This window comes from Heterodontus francisci, chromosome 23 (assembly GCF_036365525.1).
Source record: "Heterodontus francisci isolate sHetFra1 chromosome 23, sHetFra1.hap1, whole genome shotgun sequence".
In the NCBI taxonomy this organism is placed as follows: domain Eukaryota; kingdom Metazoa; phylum Chordata; class Chondrichthyes; order Heterodontiformes; family Heterodontidae; genus Heterodontus; species Heterodontus francisci.
Window position 1 is genome coordinate 336280 of NC_090393.1, and position 20265 is coordinate 356544.

The following is a 20265-nucleotide window of genomic DNA, read 5'->3' on the forward strand; positions in this document are numbered from 1 at the left end:
CTCAGTGGATTGGAACTGAGTTACATAGCCAGCAATGTTTGGATGGAACATCAGCTCCGAAATATTGACGGCCAAATGGGGAGGAATGTGGATCTAATTATCGGGATGCATCGGCACAATTTCCCTGGGGAAAACTTGGTAAAGCGTGACCTCCCTTTTAAGCCATTTTTTCAATGCCTTATCCGTGGAGGGCACGCCCACATGCTTTTCCCCTCCCTCCGTCCCTCCCCGGCTCCCGTGCTGTGTTCAATTTTAGCACACCCCAGAACTCAGCTTGTTGACACCCAAAGACAACCCAGAACGAGGAAACTACATACCAAACACCCCCTCCAATTCCCAAGGGGCACCCAGGTGGGTGGAAAAAGCCTCGTCAATCGGAAAATGAAGAGAACCTTACAAGGGAGCAGCTTGCAAAGGATCAGCTTCCAAGGGCGCTGATCATCATTCAGACATTCTAGACGCACTGCTGCCGACGAACCAAGTAGTGCTGAGGGCGAGGAGGGTGGAGGGGCCTGTCTGTGAACAGGGGCGAAAGAGACCAAGGACAGACATGATAAAAGTGAGCATCACAACCATGAGTGTCACATTGCTGCTATACCCTAATCTGATGGGCATTCCATCTGAACAGCCAGACCGTCAATCAGAAGCTGGAAAGACCCAAATCTCCTTCAGCTTACTGTTTGGTTCTGGCGCTGGCTCCCACGAATAACACACACTTTCATCAACTTGTCCTGGGAGCCGGAGTCTGTTCCCATGCAGGTTCAACCCTTCTCACCCTGAGCACCAGTTGGACAGTGTCCAGCCGTGTGTGGAGGACGCTGGAATGAAAACTGATGTTTCCCTTAGTAAAAGTAGGGTCGTCTTTAATCTCCAAATAACTTGGCTTTCTCCGTGGGCTCCTGAAATCAGACCGGCAGTATTCAACACCAGGACGTAGAAGGAGGACGGTTTGTGAGGTCAATGAAGGGTTAACCAGAACCACCATCTGCTGTAAATTTCCCGAGCATCCTGGAGATCAGGCTACCCTGAGCAACAGAATCTCGAAACCAAAGAACCACAGACAGTCCAGCCTCCACCATGACTGCTTGAGGTCCCCCAGCAGATTGGGGATTGTCCGGTGATACGAGCAAGTCGATCGATCTGGTAAACCCCCCCCCCCCCCGCCAAGTCCTGAAGATATTCTGGACCACCTCAGTGTGGATCATCCACTCGGAAGGTGAACTACACAGCAGCTGAGTGTGTTGACTGTTGTGTTGTTCACCCCGGCCAAATGTGGCAGCAAAAGTGTCACCCCGTCCTACAAGCACCAATGGGAAGCAATGTATCTCCTTGACAGAGGGACCCAGGGGGGAGTCCCACCCTGTTGACATACCGGACGACTGTCATATTGTCTGTCTGCAGACACACTGACTTACCCCGCCGTCCCGAGTCTGAAAGTGCACACTGTCCTAATATACCGTTCACACCCTGACCGAGCCTGTTGAAATGCCAAGTGAGCTCAAGCACGCCCACTGGCCTGGAAGCCCATTCATCCTGAATGTGACCTCCCCCAACATCACCCATTTGTCAAAGCATTAGCTGAAGAACCTGGAGAAAACAGTGTTCCCCAAGAGCATCAGCTCGAGTTCAGATGCTGTGACAAAGGCGAGCTGTGGAAACATTACTGGCAGTGGGGATAGTTATCCAGAAGTTTCACCTGGAGAAATCTCCCCAACAGTTCTCTTCTGAAGAACTATCCCTGACTCTCAGTCCCAATACTAAAAGACCATGGTGTCACCTGCCAGAATGGCCACTGGTAGATGGTTCCTCTGAGCATCAAAGCAAACCACATTGTGAGAAACATGGAGGCTCAAGCTGCCAATTCAGAGGATACTCACTACTTCTGGTCTCTTTAACCCAAGAGTGATCCCCCCCTTCCAACTGGCAAAGGCAGGATCACTGCTTGGGGGGGTGCAGCCGGACAGGGTATCAAAGATGAAGTGTTGCGAGCTGCCTGAATTCCAGGTCCGAATCTGCAATGCAGGGAGCTAGCATGGTACAAAGGACATTCCGTTCCGGATACAGCCTGGGAAAGGCTGTTGGAGGTGAGTGGATTGGTGACTGTGAGTGTATTGGTGGGTTGATGGAAGGGGCCTACAGACTAAGTTCTAGAGTGAGCAGTGTCCACATCTTAAATGCCAATTGGGGAATGCCTGAAGGTTCTGCCGCAGCAGCTCCTCCACTTGCTCACCAAAGGCGGCCTCGGCACCAAGGGGCATCTGCAGTACCTGAAGAAAGCCCAAGGTGCTTGGCCATACTAATCGGTGATGCAAGATCCACTGGGCGATAGACTCTGCTCCGACAATGAGGGCATCCACACAGCCAGCTGCTGCAGTCGCTGTTCTCTGTAGGTGGTCCGCACTCCGTATCCACTCACCTGCCGGTGAGGCCGCCTCCCCAGTGGATATGGTGGTAGGGAATTGGGGGAGATGTGCCAAACCCTGCAGGAAGCTGCGCCAGATCCCACTTGTGGGTGGAACCAGGCGATAACTTTCCTTCTGATACCTTCACGACTACAGTTGACCAGATACCAGTAAACTGCAAGGTGTGAAGCAGGGTGCTGGAGGTCCTATGGATACTGTCTAACCTGGCCTTAACCGGAGGACGCTTATCAAGGGAAAAACAATCCAGCAAAGGTCGATGCTTGTGGCTTTTTGCAAAACCCCAAGCATGGACTCAAACCCCCAAGTGAAAGGACTTCCGGAAGCCACAGTTTCAGACTCAAGGTCACCCTCGTGTTAAATACATGAAAGCCTAAACGACTGGAGGTCGTGGTCTGACTCAGGCTCCCAACTGGGCTTCCGAGGCAGGATGCCTCCAGGAAGCTTCCAAGGGCTCAACCGACAGGGAAGGTTGATAATAGTAAATCTCGGGGAACAGAGTCGAGGGCGGCTGGATTAGTTACGAGCTCATGAACACGAGGGCCGATGGAGATAAACCCTCGACACATGTTCCCCTGCCACTCGGGGGAGGTGCCAGTGAGGCACAGGTACCCTCCCTGCGTGAGAGAGCCCTTGGAACCTAGATACCCCTTAAGAATTGCAGGGAGTGGCTGAAGGTGAGTCCACAGAGGTGAGGAGGCAGACACAGATCGATAAAAAGTGAACAGAGACCTGCGACTGCTCTCACCAAAGTGGCAATCACCCCCAACCTAGGTGACCCTGAGTGGGGTCGAGTCCCCCAAGGGTGGTGACCCCAGATAAGCTGCCGCCAACTGGAGACCAATGTCCCAGGGCTGGGTTGGTGTCACCAGAGGATGGCTCTGGTGAAGGACCACCAACACTAGCTGGTGGGGCTTGGGGGAACCAGCCTTATACTGGCACCAGTCGGCACGGACTCCTCAGAGCTGGCTGGCGCCAGGGGAGGACTCTTCCTCAAATTCTGGGAGGTCTCGGTACAAGTTGGTACCGGGGCCTCACCCGATTGTGCGGAGGGGATGGCAGCAACTGGCAGGCGAGTGGCCTGAACCAGCCGGTCCCACTCGACACAATCGAGGCAACAACCAGAGCGTTCCCCCTCGAGACCTTCAACTTCAGTCCCAAGGTGGAGCTCCAGCCGATATTGGTCAGAGCTGACTGTACGGACTGGGTCCTAGCCAGTGCCAGTGCAGTTAGTCCTGAGCAATATCAAACTGAGCCTGGAGTTGGAGCAGGGTTACTGCTTGATGCCGATGCGGGGACATGAGGGCCGGACGTGAAGGTCCAGCCTGGGGGCTAAGATGGGGAAGAGGGTGTGGGGCAAATTTCCCAATTTAGGCGGCACAGTGGCGCAGTGGTTAGCACCGCAGCCTCACAGCTCCAGCGACCCGGGTTCACTTCTGGGTACTGCCTGTGTGGAGTTTGCAAGTTCTCCCTGTGTCTGCGTGGGTTTCCTCCGGGTGCTCCGGTTTCCTCCCACAAGCCAAAAGACTTGCAGGTTGGTAGGTAAATTGGCCATTATAAATTGCCCCTAGTATAGGTAGGTAGTAGGGAAATATAGGGACAGGTGGGGATGTGGTAGGAATAGGGATTAGTGTAGGATTAGTATAAATGGGTGGTTGATGGTCGGCACAGACTCGGTGGGCCGAAGGGCCTGTTTCAGTGCTGGATCTTTAAACATAAACATAAACATAAACAACAATAAAAATAGATGTCGAAGTAAATCTAGGAGGAGCTGATGGCGATGATAGACCTGGTTGAGTTAGGAAATAAACCAGAAGGGAGAGTGAGTCAGTTTCACACCATCTCCAGCCATCGGAGGAGTGTCTAGATGGACCAGTGGCTGGGTTGTTGTTGGCCGTCAAATTAAACCAACAAATGAACAGATGTGGAGTTGGCACTGAGAAATGGATGGGACACAGAGGGATGGGGTGAGGAGAATTTCAGGGACACGGCTCCCTCCTTTGTAGTATTTTGAGTTGGTTTGGGGCAGGATGTGCTGCTTGTTGTGTGTCGTGATGCACTTGTTCTTTGTGCTTTTGTTACTCATCCTTTAGTCTGTGGGTAATTTGATGGAAATTTCCTCTTGCTCATCCTGACACCAACCATGTATGTCTGGAAGAAGAAGCAAAAAACAGATCAGAATCACTGGATTGTAACGAGACATCTCTCGGCATTTTCTAATTCCACTGCTAGTTAAACCATTTAACCTGGAAATGCTGAATGCAGATTCAGAGTGCACCATTACTTATGGACGTGTCTCTTTTCTGGTGATGTTCCTGGCCACAGATTCTGATGTTAGCTGAGTATTAAAGATTCTGGAGTCAATCAGTTGATTCCTTCTCCAGAATCACAGTGAAGCTCCAGAATGGCTGCAATGCCATCAGGTGATCCAGGGTCACTGGCACCAGGAGCTTGTCTGACACAATGAGAGGCTTTTAGAGGGCAGTACCTGAGGCATCTGACCTGGGAGGAGGGCCTTGGCATGGAGCGAGGGATTGATGAGGTCAGAGGACAGCAGAAATGCTTGGGACAAGTGTTTCTAACCGATTCCTTCAGTATCATTGACTGAGGCCCAGACTGAGCTCCAGATTTTTTACAGTTTTAAATAAGATCTAAACTTTTTCGGAACGGAACTCGAGCAATATTTCCATGATCTGTTTAACACACCCACTCCCTTCCCTCACCCCCTGGAAGACATGACTACCTACAGACCATGTTACCTACAGCTCCAAAGAATGGAAGGGATTGATAACGTACCTATTTGCTCTGTCAGTCGCACCATCTTGTGAAGGTTTTCTTCCTCCCTCCCTCTCTCAGCTCGCTGTCTTCTCCATCACAAAACTGCTCAGATCTTCTCCCCGACCACATTCACTCCGAGACAGATCAGCCAGTTAGTTGCAGTCAGTGCAGCTCCCTTTCCTTCACTAAAACTGCTCGTACAGCCTCCTGCCTCAAATTAACTCAGTTTACAAACCGATTGCGATGTCTGATCTCACTGTGATGGACAGTGTGAGGGTCAGACTTGCTCTGTGATGTCACGGTTTGACCCGTCCAGTTAAACAAGTCTCACCTTGATCAAACTGAGTGTTACAAAACCCTGTGAGTTTCCTTGGATTACAATAACTTGATATTTCAGAATGCACTAACATTTTCCCAGTCTCTGTAATCCACTGATTTTGACCTGTCTCTGGGATCCGTTAGTTTAGTTTAGTTTAGTTTAGTTTAGAGATACAGCACTGAAACAGGCCCTTCGGCCCACCGAGTCTGTGCCGACCATCAACCACCCATTTTATACTAATCTTACATTCCTATAGTTTTCCAATGCCAGTTAAGTTTGGGGTGTGTTCAAAGCTGACAACTTCAATTTTATTCTTTGGAACTGCAGTCCGAGTTGCTCATGAATCATTTTTTTGTTTGTGAAATATTTCATTAGAGAATGGGAATTATCATGGGAAACACAGTGGTTAGCACCGCAGCCTCACAGCTCCAGCCACCCGGGTTCAATTCTGGGTACTGCCTGTGTGGAGTTTGCAAGTTCTCCCTGTGTCTGCGTGGGTTTCCTCCAGGTGCTCCGGTTTCCTCCCCCATGCCAAAGACTTGCAGGTTGATAGGTGAATTGGCCATTGTAAATTGCCCCTAGTATAGGTAGGGGAATATAGGGACAGGTGGGGATGTGGTAGGGATGTAGGATTAATATAAATGGGTGGTTGATGGTCGGCACTAGTTCGGTGGGCCGAAGGGCCTGTTTCAGTGCTGTATCTCGAAACTAAACTAAACTAAACTAAACTCTTTGATAAGCCAGATTGCCGATGCTTAACACATTCATATGATGCTGTTGCCAAAATATAAACCATGTTGAAATTCTTTTGCCTATTATATGCCCATTCTGAAGGTTTGTTCATAGCTTCTTGCACCGTGTCGCAGTCTTGCACGATGTTGACACCCCTCCCTCCCTCCCTGTTTGGTGTAAACTGCATTCATATACGTTATGAACAGCACTGATTCTTGTGGAACATCACTTCCCACCTTCTGCCGTTCCAAATTACAACCCTTTACCCCGACAGTCTGTCTTGCAAATGGCTAACTAATTATTCTGCTACTTGTCCCCTGACTCCTCATTCTCTGACCTGATTCATGAGTCTATTATGTGGTATCATATCCCAGATCTTTGAAAACCCACAGAATCACAGAATTGTTACAGTGCAGAAGGAGGTCACACAGCCCATCGTGTCTGCACGGTCTCTCCGAAAGAGCAATTCGCTCAGTTCCATTCCCCGCCTTCTCCCGGTAACCCTGCACATTCTTCCTTTTCATATAACTGTCTGATTCCGTTTTGTATGCGTCAGTTGAACCTGTCTCGACCACGTTCCCAGGCAGTGCGTTCCAGACCTGAACCACTCACTGTACTCTCTCCAATGCCCTCACATATACCCTAAAGTGCGGTGCCCAGAACTGGACGCAGCACTCCAGCTGAGGACTAACTAGTGTCTTATACAAGTTCAACATAACCTCCTTGCTCTTGTACTCTCTGCCCCTATTAATAAAGCCCAGGATACTGTATGCTTTATTAATCGCACTCTCAACCTGTCCCGCTACCTTCAATGACTTATGCGCATATGCATGCAGGTCCCTCTGCTCCTGCAGCCTCTTTAGAATTGTACCCTTTGTTTTATGTTGTCTCTCCATGTCTTTCCTCCCAAAATTAATCACTTCACATTTCTCTGCATTGAACTTCATCTTCCCATTCCACCAACCTGCCCATGTCCTTTTGAAGTTCTACACTATCCTCCTCACAGTTCACAATGCTTCCAAGTTTCGTATCATCTGCAGACTTTGAAATTGTGCCCTGTACACCAGGGTCTCGGTCATTAATATATATCAGGAAAAGCAAGGCTCCCAACATTGACCCCTGGGAAACTCCGTCACAAACCTTCCTCTAGCCTAAAATCATCCATCAACCACAACTCTCTGTTTTCTGTCACTCAGCCGATTTCGTATCCATGTTGCTACCGTCCCTTTTATTCAATGAACTACAAGTTTGCTCACAAGTCTGTTGTGTGGCACTGTATCAAACGCCTTTTGTAATCCATGTACACCACATCAACAGCATTGCCCTCATCAACCCTCTCTGTTACCTCCTCAAAAAACTTCAGCAAGTTAGTTAAACATGATTTTCCCGGTCCATGCTGACTTTCCTTAATTAACCCACATTTGTCCAAGTGACTAGTAATTATTCTTTTTAGCAATTTCCCCACCTGACTAGCCTGTAGTTGCTGGGCTTATCTTTACACCCTTTTTTGAACAATTCTGCAGTCCTCTGGCACCACCCCCAAATCGAAGGAAAAGTGAAACATTATGGCCAGTGCCTCTGCAATTTCCACCCTCACATCCCTCGGTATCCATGGATGCATCTCATCCGGTCCTGGTGTTTTATCCACTTTCAGTACAGACAGCCTATATAATATATCTTCTTTATCAATTTTAAACCCCTCCAGTGTCTGAATACCTCCTCTTTCACCATTGCCTGGGTTGCAAGGAGGGAGACAGAAAGCAGGAAACTACAGGCCAGTTAGCTTAACATCTGTCTTAGGGAAAATGTTGGAAGCTATTATTTAAGATGTAATAGCAAAAGTTGGAGGATCAAGGTTATCTTGGAGAGTTGTGGGGCTGGATGAGATTACAGAGGTCGCACTTGAACCACAAAGCTTTCATATCTGTCTCCATTCGCTAAAGTGGGCAATGGTCCCACCGCAATATGGGCAGTCAATGTGAGAGGCTCGGTACCATCAGGAAGAATTGGTCATGTCCTGTATTCTTGTGAGTGTGTTTGACAAGTGCCTTCAGCTCCAAAATCAAGTAAGATATCTGACTAATCAGGTGCCATTTTCTCAATGGTGGGAAAACTGCCGTTACATCTGGGCACATCCCCGACAACGGTCACAAATAAAATGCAGGGAACTAACAACAGAAAGGAGCCTTACTGTGCTCTTTACGGCATTCATTGAAAACAATCTCAAAATTGCTTTTTCCTTTCAAAGCCTCATCTGTTAAAGTGGAGACCAATTTAGCCACCAGATGCTGAATCCCCAACAGTCCTCAGTGTTATCCTCTTGTGACATGCTAACAGTTAGAACATAGAACAGTACAGCACAGTACTGGCCCTTCGGCCCATGATGTTATGCCGACCCTTTAACCTACTCTAAGATCAAACTACCTACATACCCTTCATTCTACTATCATCCATGTATCATCCAGTTAGCTGGCGTTGCCTGTGGGTTTCTGCAGCTGAGGCATTTCGCACGGGTTTTGCGACCTCAGTACATTTTCGCAGAGCCACAGGGCAGCTGGGTGGAAAGGAACGGAAGAAAGTATTACAGTTACTCGCAACTGAACTCTGCAGGTTTTACCCAACCAGCCTGATCTTACATGTGCTGTGGGTGTGAGGCTACATTCTCCATCCTCGACCATGAACGATACGCAAAGCTCTGGTGTTCTGCAAAACCTGCGAGGAGCTTCACTGCTCTCTTTAGCCAGTCTGTGTGATACTAAGAAACATGATTATCCCCTCAGCACGGAATAGTTTATTCTGGAACATTAATCGATGGAAACCACCTCCCAGATAAATGATGCATTCAGTAAGGCTCCGGCATGTATCCGTAGTTTTACGACATACCTACACGATATATAGAAACTGCATAAGTGACTGTTCATCATTGTATCTCAGTCCAAACATTCTACGTAGCGGTATTTTAACACAGTTTGAATTCTGATTGTGATTTTTCCATAGAATTTGCTGCACGTAAACAGGCCATTTGGTCAGAATATGGGTATGGTAGCCTGCTGCTGAAAGTAACCCAGAATGCCTGGACTAATGATTGGAAATTGTCAGTTCAAATCCCACCGTAACCACAGGGGAGTTCAAAATCCTGTTAATTAAATACATTTTGAATTATCAGCGATAGTGACTATGATTGTCACAAAAAAAACCATCTGGTTCACTCATGCCCTTTCGATAAGAAAATCTACCGTTCTTACTCAGTCTGGTCTCTCTGTGACTCCAGAACCAAAGTTATGTGGTTGACTCTTCAATGTCTTCTGAATTAGCCTCACAAACCTCTCAGCTGTATTCAGGAAGTTGGCTCGCCACCAGCTTCTCGAGGGCACTTCGGGATGGGTAATAAATACTGGCCTTGCCAGTGATGCTCAATGAATGATATTTTAAAAAAACAATCCATGCCAGTATTTATGCTCCACATGAGCCTCCTCCCACCCTTCTTCATCCAATCACCCTTCTTCAGCCAATCCTGTCAGCATAGCTTTCTATTCTTTTCCACTGCTAATATGATAATGAGTTCTACATTTTCACCATTCCCCAGGTAAAGGAGTTTCTCTTGAATTCCTTATTGGATTTATTGGTTACTATCTTGTAGTGATAGCCCCAAGTCCTGGTTTCCCCCAATGAGTGGTTTGTGCATGATTTACATTAACCTGCTGTTAGTGGCAGAGGGTGGTGGGTGCCTGGAACGTATTGCCAGCGGAGGTGTTAGACGCGGGCATGATAACATCTTTTAAGATGTATCTAGACAGATACATGAATGGGCATGAAGCAAAGAGATACAGACCCTTAGAAAATAGGCGACAGGTTTAGATTTAGGATCTGGATCGGCGCAGGCTTGGAGGGCCGAAGGGCCTGTTCCTGTGCTGTAATTTTCTTTGTTCTTTTTTCTTTGTTCATGTGAAGCACAAGTTTCATCAAATCATCCAATATTTTTGCACTTTATTTTAATGTCAGCTGTGGCTCAGTTGATCGTGCTCTCACAGCTGGAGGTTGTGGTTAAGTTAAACCCCTACACAAAAAGATTCCTCAGACATATCAAGTCCAATTTCCTGAGGGAAATGGAGAACCCACAGCCACGGGATAGGCCAACTACAAGACTACCACTTGTTATAACAGACTGCGCGACAACCCAAGGCCCTAATACCCCCTACCCCTGAACCCAAAGACCTAAACCGAAGGCCCTGCCCTTAGGCCCAAAACCCTGACCCCAACACCAGCCCTAGCCCTAACCCCAATCCCCACAACACTCATGTAACCCCCGCCCCAGACCCAGCCAGGACCCTAAAATCTAACCCCAAAACCAACGACCCGACCCCAGCCCCAACCCTAGCCCAACCCCCCATAACATCAATGTAACTCTTGCCCCTCGATCCAGACCCAACCTTAAGGCTTAACTCCAAAGCCTAAAGCCCCGACCACAGCCCCAACTCCAACACTTAACCCTAAGCCTAACTCCAACACGTAATCCTAGCTGTAACTCTAACCCGCCTCCAAACCTAAACTTAACCCTAAAAGCCCCCCGTCCGTTGTGACTGTCCAAGCAGTGCCAAAAAATAAATGCCTTCCAGGCAACAGAATCCAAGTTCAGCTGGTCGATACACAGAAATGGCGCGTGCCATTAAACAAGACATAAGAAAATTAAATTCTGCACTTTCAAGGCCATCTGGCCTGTGCTGCCAGGGTCTCTACTGGGGAACAGTCGTGCCTAAGCTCACACCCCAATACCAAACTTGCGGGCCCTTCACCCCCAGGAATACATCCAATTCCCATTCCATTCCCAAATAATTATGTAACAAATAAACCAAAGTTTTAAATTAACACCTGAGTGTGATGGGTGTAGGGTTACAGATCTCTTAGATAGGCAGGTCAGTTTTAATTATAATTATAATTAAATCCCCCCTCTTAGATAGGCAGGTTAATATTAATTATCATTCAATCCCTCCTTACTTCTGCATTTTAAATTTAGAATATAAATGTATTGCTGTTACAAGGACCTACCACACAGTGGCGCTGGGGAGCTAAAGCAACCCATTAATGTCCCAGGACTGGGTGATTTTACTGTTTGTTTGCTTTTGATGGACTTGGGGTGACCCAGCATGGGGTAGGGCTCTGTTACCATGGCAAACAGGTTATTTTGCAGGGCCACAAATGCACAGATCGGGCTTCCCATGGGACCATTTAAATTTAAACTTTAAAAACTTAAAAAAGCTGCAATTGTTTCAAACCCAGTGGGTCAATTAAAATTAAATTTAAAAGCAGCCTAATTGTTCCCCTTTGTTTCAGGACTAGGTTTTTTTTTGCAGAGGTTACAAAGAACAAAGAACAGTACAGCACAGCAACAGGCCATTCGGCCCTCCAAACCTGCGCCGATCTTGATGCCTGCCTAAACTAACACCTTCTGCACTTCCGGGGCCCATATCCCTCTATTCCCTTCCTATTCATGTATTTGTCAAGATGTCTCTTAAACGTCGCTATCGTATCTGCTTCCACCACCTCCCCTGGCAGCAAGTTCCAGGCACTCACCACCCTCTGTGTAAAAAACTTGTCTCGCACATCCCCTCTAAACTTTGCTCCTCGCACCTTAAACCTATGTCCCTTAGTAACTGACTCTTCCACCCTGGGAAAAAGCTTCTGACTATCCACTCTGTCCATGCCGCTCATAACTTTGTAAACCTCTATCATGTCAACCCTCCACCTTCGTCGTTCCAGTGAAAACAATCCGAGTTTTTCCAATCTCTCCTCATAGCTAATGCCCTCCAGACCAGGCAACATCCTGGTAAACCTCCTCTGTACCCTCTCCAAAGCCTCCACGTCCTTCTGGTAGTGTGGCGAGCAGAATTGCACGCAATATTCTAAGTGTGGCCTAACTAAGGTTCTGTACAGCTGCAACATGACTTCCCAATTTTTATACTCTATGCCCCGACCGATGAAGGCAAGCATGCCGTATGCCTTCTTGACTACCTTATCCACCTGCGTTGCCACTTTCAGTGACCTGTGGACCTGTACGCCCAGATCTCTCTGCCTGTCAATACTCCTAAGGGTTCTGCCATTTACTGTATACCTCCCACCTGCATTAGACCTTCCAAAATGCATTACATCATACTTGTCTGGATTAAACTCCATCTGCCATTTCTCCGCCCAAGTCTCCAACCGATCTACGTCCTGCTGTATCCTCTGACAATCCTCATCATTATCCGCAACTCCACCAACCTTTGTGTCGTCCGCAAACTTACTAATCAGACCAGCTACATTTTCCTCCAAATCATTTATATATACTACAAACAGCAGAGGTCCCAGCATTGATCCCTGCGGAACACCACTAGTCACATCCCTCCATTCAGAAAAGCACCCTTCCACTGTTACCCTCTGTCTTCCAGGACCGAGCCAGTTCTGTATCCATCTTGCCAGCTCACCTCTGATCCCGTGTGACTTCACCTTTTGTACCAGTCTGCCATGAGGGACCTTGTCAAAAGGCTTTACTAAAGTCCATATAGATAACACCCACTGCCCTTCCTTCATTAATCATCTTTGTCACTTCCTCAAAAAACTCAATCAAATTAGTGAAACACAACCTCCTCTTCACAAAACCATGCTGTCTCTCGCTAATAAGTTCATTTGTTTCCAAATGGGAGTATATCCTGTCCTGAATAATCCTCTCTAATAGTTTACCTACCACTGACGTAAAGCTCACCAGCCTATAATTTCCTGGATTAACCTTGCCACCCTTCTTAAACAAAGGCACAACATTGGCTATTCTCCAGTCCTCTGGGACCTCACCTGTCGCCAATGAGGATGCAAAGATTTCTGTCAAGGCCCTAACAATTTCTTCCCTTGCCTCCCTCAGTATTCTAGGGTAGATCCCATCAGGCCCTGGGGACTTATCTACCTTAATGCTTTGCAAGACACCCAACACCTCCTCCTTTTTGATAATGAGATGACTGAGACTATCTACGCTCCCTTCCCTAGGCCCATCATCCACCAAGTCCTTCTCTTTGGTGAATACTGATGCAAAGTACTCATTTAGCACCTCGCCCATTTTCTCTGGCTCCACACATAGATTCCCATCTCTGTCCTTGAGTGGGCCGACCCTTTCCCTGGACCCTTTTCCTTAATCCTGTTTGCCAATGACTTTTCATGACCCCTTTTAGCCCTCCTAACTCCTTGCTTAAGTTCCTTCCTACTGTATTTATATTCCTCAAGTGCTTCATCTGTTCCTAGCCTTCCAGCCCTTACAAATGCTTCCTTTTTCTTTTTGACTAGGCTCACAATATCCCGTGTCATCCAAGCTTCCCGAAACTTGCCAAACTTGTCTTTCTTCCTCACAGGTACATGCTGGTCCTGGATTCTAATCAGCTGACGTTTGAAAGACTCCCACATGTCAGATGTTGATTTATCCTCAAACAGCCGCCCCCAATCTAAATTCTTCAGTTCCTGCCTAATATTGTTATAATTAGCCTTCCCCCAATTTAGCACCTTCACCCGAGGACTACTCTTATCCTTATCCACAAGTACCTTAAAACTTAGGGAATTATGGTCACTGTTCCCGAAATACTCCCCCACTGAAACTTCGACCACCTGGCCAGGCTCATTCCCCAATACCAGGTCCAAAATGGCCCCATCCCCAGTTGGACGATCTACATACAGTTTCAAGAAGCCCTCCTGGATGCTCCTCACAAATTCTGCCCCATCCAAGCCCCTAGCTCTAAGTGAGTCCCAGTCAATATAGGGGAAGTTAAAATCACCCACCACCACAACCCTGTTACCTTTACATCTTTCCAAAATCTGTCTACATATCTGCTCCTCTACCTCCCGCTGGCTGTTGGGAGGCCTGTAGTAAACCCTCAACATCGTGACTGTAGCCTTCATATTCCTGAGCTCCACCCATATTGCCTCGCTGCATGACCCCTCTGAGGTGTCCTCCCGCAGCACAGCTGTGATATTCTCCTTAACCAGTAATGCAACTCCCCCACCCCTTTTACATCCCCCTCTATCCCGCCTGAATCTTCTAAATCCTGGAACATTTAGCTGCCAATCCTGCCCTTCCCTCAACCAAGTCTCTGTAATAGCAACAACATCATATTTCCAAGTACTAATCCAAGCTCTAAGTTCATCTGCCTTACCTGTTATTCTTCTCGCATTGAAACAAATGCACTTCAGACCACCAGTCCCGCTGTGCTCAGCAACATCTCCCTGCCTGCTCTTCCTCTTAGTCCTACTGGCCTTATTTACTATGTCCTCCTCATTTATTTCACTAGCTGTCCTACTTCTCTGGTTCCCACCCCCCTGCCACACTAGTTTAAACCCTCCCGAGTGACGCTAGCAAACCTCGCAGCCAGGATATTAGTGCCCTTCCAGTTTAGATGCAACCCGTCCTTCTTGTACAGGTCCCATCTGTCCCTGAAGAGAGCCCAATGGTCCAGATATCTGAAACCCTCCCTTCTACACCAGCTGCTCAGCCACGTGTTTAGCTGCACTATCTTCCTATTTCTAGCCTCACTGGCACGTGGCACAGGGAGTAATCCAGAGATTACAAGCCTAGAGGTCCTGTTTTTTAACTTACTACCTAACTCCCTCAACTCCCCCTGCAGGATCTCATCACTCTTCCTGCCTATGTCATTGGTACCGATGTGTACCACAACCTCTGGCTGTTCACCCACCCCCTTCAGAATGCCCCTTGGCCGTTCAGAGACATCCTTGACCCTGGCACCAGGGAGGCAACATACCATCCTGGAGTCTCTTTCATGTCCACAGAAGCGCCTATCTGTGCCCCTGACTATAGAGTCCCCTATAACTATTGCTCTTCTGCACTTTGTCCCTCCCTGCTGAACAACAGCCTGCTGCTGTTTTCCTCTGATAGGCCATCGCCCCCCAACAGTATCCAAAATGGTATACTTGTTAGAGAGGGGGATAGCCACAGGGGATTCCTGTACTGACTGCCTGCCCCTTCTAGCGGTCACCCATCTATCTGCCTGCACCTTGGGTGTAACCACTTCTCTAAAACTCCTGTCTATGATGCTCTCTGCCACCTGCATGCTCCTAAGTGCATCCAGTTGCCGCTTCAACCGATCCATGCGGTCTGTGAGGAGCTGCAACTGGGTACACTTCCTGCAGATGTAGTCGGCCGGAACGCTGGAAGGTTGTGGAGCACAAGGTAAACCCAACACGTGGTGGGGCTCTGCTACCGTGGGAACCAGGGTGTTTTTTTTACAGGGGCTCAATGCACAGACCACATTTCCCATTGGGTCAATTAAACTTTTAAAAAACAGCCCAATTGTTTCAGGATAAGGAGACTTTTCCCACCAATCACATTCAACAGGCAGCTCACTCACCTTTATTCAACAGATTCTGCAATGAATCATCCATTTTCCCCTGATGAAGCTGCAGTGAACAGCGAAACGTCATTAGCAACAAAGGTATTCTTCAAAGTAACTGACACACATACACTCCTGCACACTAAAAGCCATCATCCCAGGCACACCTTTAGGGGACTGGTGAAGTCACAACTCATGCGGTTCCACCGCATATCCACAAAACTAGAAGATTTCAACAAAGCGGTCACCACCCTTTTCACCGCACTGAGACGGAGGGGGTACACAAAGAGATTCCTCAGACATATCAAGTCCAATTTCCTGAGGGAGATGGAGAACCCACAGCCACGGTATAGGCCAACTACAAGACTACCACTTGTTACAACATACTGCGCAACAACTCAAGAGATAAATAGGATAGTGAGAAACCATTTTGAAAAGTTAAAAGGGGATGTTAACTCACTGAGCCAATATAGCATAACATCAGCTTTCAAAAGAGGCAAAAACCTAAAAGACCTATTGGTCACGAGCAGCGGAAAGGCACAAGCCGTACCAAATTGCGGTGACAGACTATGTGGAACATGTAAGCACCTAAAGGTCTTAAAAATCTTACAAAACGAGAAGACAGGAAAAACCGCTTTAATAAAGCAAACAATTATATGCGAGCAACAAAATGTAGTCTATGCAATTCGATGTAAACTCTTTTTTTTTTAGTTTAAGAGGACTTGTCTTATACAAATGTCAGAATTTGGAGCAAGAGTAGGCCACTCGGCCCCTCGATAGTCAAGCCCAATGCTGTCCTCGCCTGTCCTTCACTCCTCCCTCTTTGCAGCTGTACAATGCTGCCCCAGACCACGTTAGCTATCCTATACAGACCCAGTGGTTTTTCAGGCTTTGCATGGTTCAGTGTCACAGTGTCTTTACCGAGTGCATGAGCTAGAAAACCCTGGAAATCTGTTTCTTCCATGGCTCCGCCTTTGCTGTGCTGTTTTTTTTGGGTGCATTTCCCGTACTGGTCTCCATTTTCACCTGGATCAGGGATCAGGCGGAACTGAAGCTGGTGATTCAGTCTGCAGCTAGGAAGACCCAGGGTGAAGTGAGTTTCTGCTGATGCTGAAATGAGGTCATGCTGGACAGTGTATAATTTGTGTAGCAAAAAGCAGTTTTGAAATATTTTTACAGATCAGTTGGGGTAATGCTTATTTTTTGCTGTGTCTGTGGACATGTTAATTTGCAGAATAAAAACCATTGAGAACAGAGTGAAAGCCCATGGGTGTGTGAACTGTTGTCTTCAATGGACATGATGTTTGCACACAAGACTTGAGAAAGGACTGATGTGGATTTTTTCCCCCCTCTGAACTGAATTTTCAAAAGTACTCGTTGCTGCTTCTCTTCTCTCACATGGATGACCTGCAGCTTCCTGTCCCTCCATTCAATCTCACAACTGAACCGGCTGAACAAGGTTCTGGTACACGGGCAGTTTTCGCTGCACAGGAGAATGAAGTTGCCCTAATATCTCCTTTTGTGGCTTTATATCCTGTGAAGCACCTTGAGATGCTATACTATGTAATATAAGTATAAGTTGTTGGCATATTATCCTGTCCATTGTTAAATGGCTCAATTCCCATCGAGACTTCCAGTTGTTTTATTTATGTGTCTGTAAAATGTTTTACTCTTTTGTTTTATATTCCTTGACAATTTAATTTCACATTTCCTTTGCCCTCATTGTTTTTTTTTTAACCTTCCTTCTAATCTTTGTATTTGCCCTTGTCTTGCTGTCCCCTGCTCTCCATGTATTTAGTGTATGTCTCTTTCCTTCCCACCAGTTTGTATTTGGGCACATTTTGGGTCAGGTGGGACTGACTGGGTGTGCGGCTCCAGTCAAGATCACAGGCTCGATGGGCCGAATGGTCTTCTGTGCTGTACCACTCCATCACCTGTCACAGGCTCGTCACCCTCTGGAACAAACACGTGTAACAGAGAGACCTTTAAAAGAGGAACTGGCTAAGGTCCTGAGAGGACATTGTGAGTTACATGGAGTTAGTGGCCAGGTTAGATTATGATGTGTCCTCCTGGAGCCTCAGGGTGTTGACAGAGCAGCTGCCCAGAGGATTTTCCTGAATTGGCGAGAGTCCTTTCCATTCCAAGAGATTACATTAATATGTAAGGAGGGATGGGAGAGCGTGAGGTTCTACTGTCGACTGGATGGGGCGAGCTCGATGGATCTGATAGTCTTTATGTACGTTTGTGCAGCTGACTGGGGATTCAGTTCAGGTCGTACCTGGTAAGTGGCTCAGAGAGTTCACCCAATCAGCAGCTCTGTCTAAGGGCAATAGACTGGCATCGTGGTCATATTACTGGACTAGTAATCCAGAGACACAAGTTCAAATCCCACCAAGACAGCTGGGGAATTGAAATTCAGTTAATCAAATCAGAATTCGGAATTAAAACTGAAGATGAAGAGAACTCTTCACTTTTCTGGTCCTTATTCTAGCCCGCGCACAAATCAGAAAAAAACACAAAAAGTTTGTCCAATTTGAATCCACGTTTATTTCCAGATTTCACATTGAAGTCGTTGAATTAACGTGACTTGATAGAGAATTGACGGATGGATAGGTTCCTGTCTGCTCCGTCCAGCATGTCCCACACAACTGCGATTCCTTCTCATCACAACACAGATTGACTCCCCACCCCACCCTCGACCATGTGATCTCCTGAGAGAGGCGAAAAACCAGACATAAAAACCCAGGCCAATTTGGGGAAAAGATCTGGGAAATTCCTCTCCGACCCCCTTAGGCGATCGAAATGAGTCCAGGAGATCACTCTAGCCCTCTTCAGCCACTGCTTTCCAAGACAATAGCTTTCCCAGGCACCATCTGAACACACTGCCTCAGAGTTTAGTCTCCAACCATCTGCACTCTAGCTCTGTACTAGCATGTCCAGGGTTCCCACTTCCCTGCGAACTGTGACATCTTTGAATTTGTTGGGAATTGATGCCATTCCTTTAGTCTGTGCTGGGCTCTCAGTGGATTGGAACTGAGTTACATAGCCAGCAATGTTTGGATGGAACATCAGCTCCGAAATATTGACGGCCAAATGGGGAGGAATGTGGATCTAATTATCGGGATGCATCGGCACAATTTCCCTGGGGAAAACTTGGTAAAGCGTGACCTCCCTTTTAAGCCATTTTTTCAATGCCTTATCCGTGGAGGGCACGCCCACATGCTTTTCCCCTCCCTCCGTCCCTCCCCGGCTCCCGTGCTGTGTTCAATTTTAGCACACCCCAGAACTCAGCTTGTTGACACCCAAAGACAACCCAGAACAAGGAAACTACATACCAAACACCCCCTCCAATTCCCAAGGGGCACCCAGGTGGGTGGAAAAAGCCTCGTCAATCGGAAAATGAAGAGAACCTTACAAGGGAGCAGCTTGCAAAGGATCAGCTTCCAAGGGCGCTGATCATCATTCAGACATTCTAGACGCACTGCTGCCGACGAACCAAGTAGTGCTGAGGGCGAGGAGGGTGGAGGGGCCTGTCTGTGAACAGGGGCGAAAGAGACCAAGGACAGACATGATAAAAGTGAGCATCACAACCATGAGTGTCACATTGCTGCTATACCCTAATCTGATGGGCATTCCATCTGAACAGCCAGACCGTCAATCAGAAGCTGGAAAGACCCAAATCTCCTTCAGCTTACTGTTTGGTTCTGGCGCTGGCTCCCACGAATAACACACACTTTCATCAACTTGTCCTGGGAGCCGGAGTCTGTTCCCATGCAGGTTCAACCCTTCTCACCCTGAGCACCAGTTGGACAGTGTCCAGCCGTGTGTGGAGGACGCTGGAATGAAAACTGATGTTTCCCTTAGTAAAAGTAGGGTCGTCTTTAATCTCCAAATAACTTGGCTTTCTCCGTGGGCTCCTGAAATCAGACCGGCAGTATTCAACACCAGGATGTAGAAGGAGGACGGTTTGTGAGGTCAATGAAGGGTTAACCAGAACCACCATCTGCTGTAAATTTCCCGAGCATCCTGGAGATCAGGCTACCCTGAGCAACAGAATCCCGAAACCAAAGAACCACAGACAGTCCAGCCTCCACCATGACTGCTTGAGGTCCCCCAGCAGATTGGGGATTGTCCGGTGATACGAGCAAGTCGATCGATCTGGTAAACCCCCCCACCCCGCCAAGTCCTGAAGATATTCTGGACCACCTCAGTGTGGATCATCCACTCGGAAGGTGAACTACACAGCAGCTGAGTGTGTTGACTGTTGTGTTGTTCACCCCGGCCAAATGTGGCAGCAAAAGTGTCACCCCGTCCTACAAGCACCAATGGGAAGCAACGTATCTCCTTGACAGAGGGACCCAGGGGGGAGTCCCACCCTGTTGACATACCGGACGACTGTCATATTGTCTGTCTGCAGACACACTGACTTACCCCGCCGTCCCGAGTCTGAAAGTGCACACTGTCCTAATATACCGTTCACACCCTGACCGAGCCTGTTGAAATGCCAAGTGAGCTCAAGCACGCCCACTGGCCTGGAAGCCCATTCATCCTGAATGTGACCTCCCCCAACATCACCCATTTGTCAAAGCATTAGCTGAAGAACCTGGAGAAAACAGTGTTCCCCAAGAGCATCAGCTCGAGTTCAGATGCTGTGACA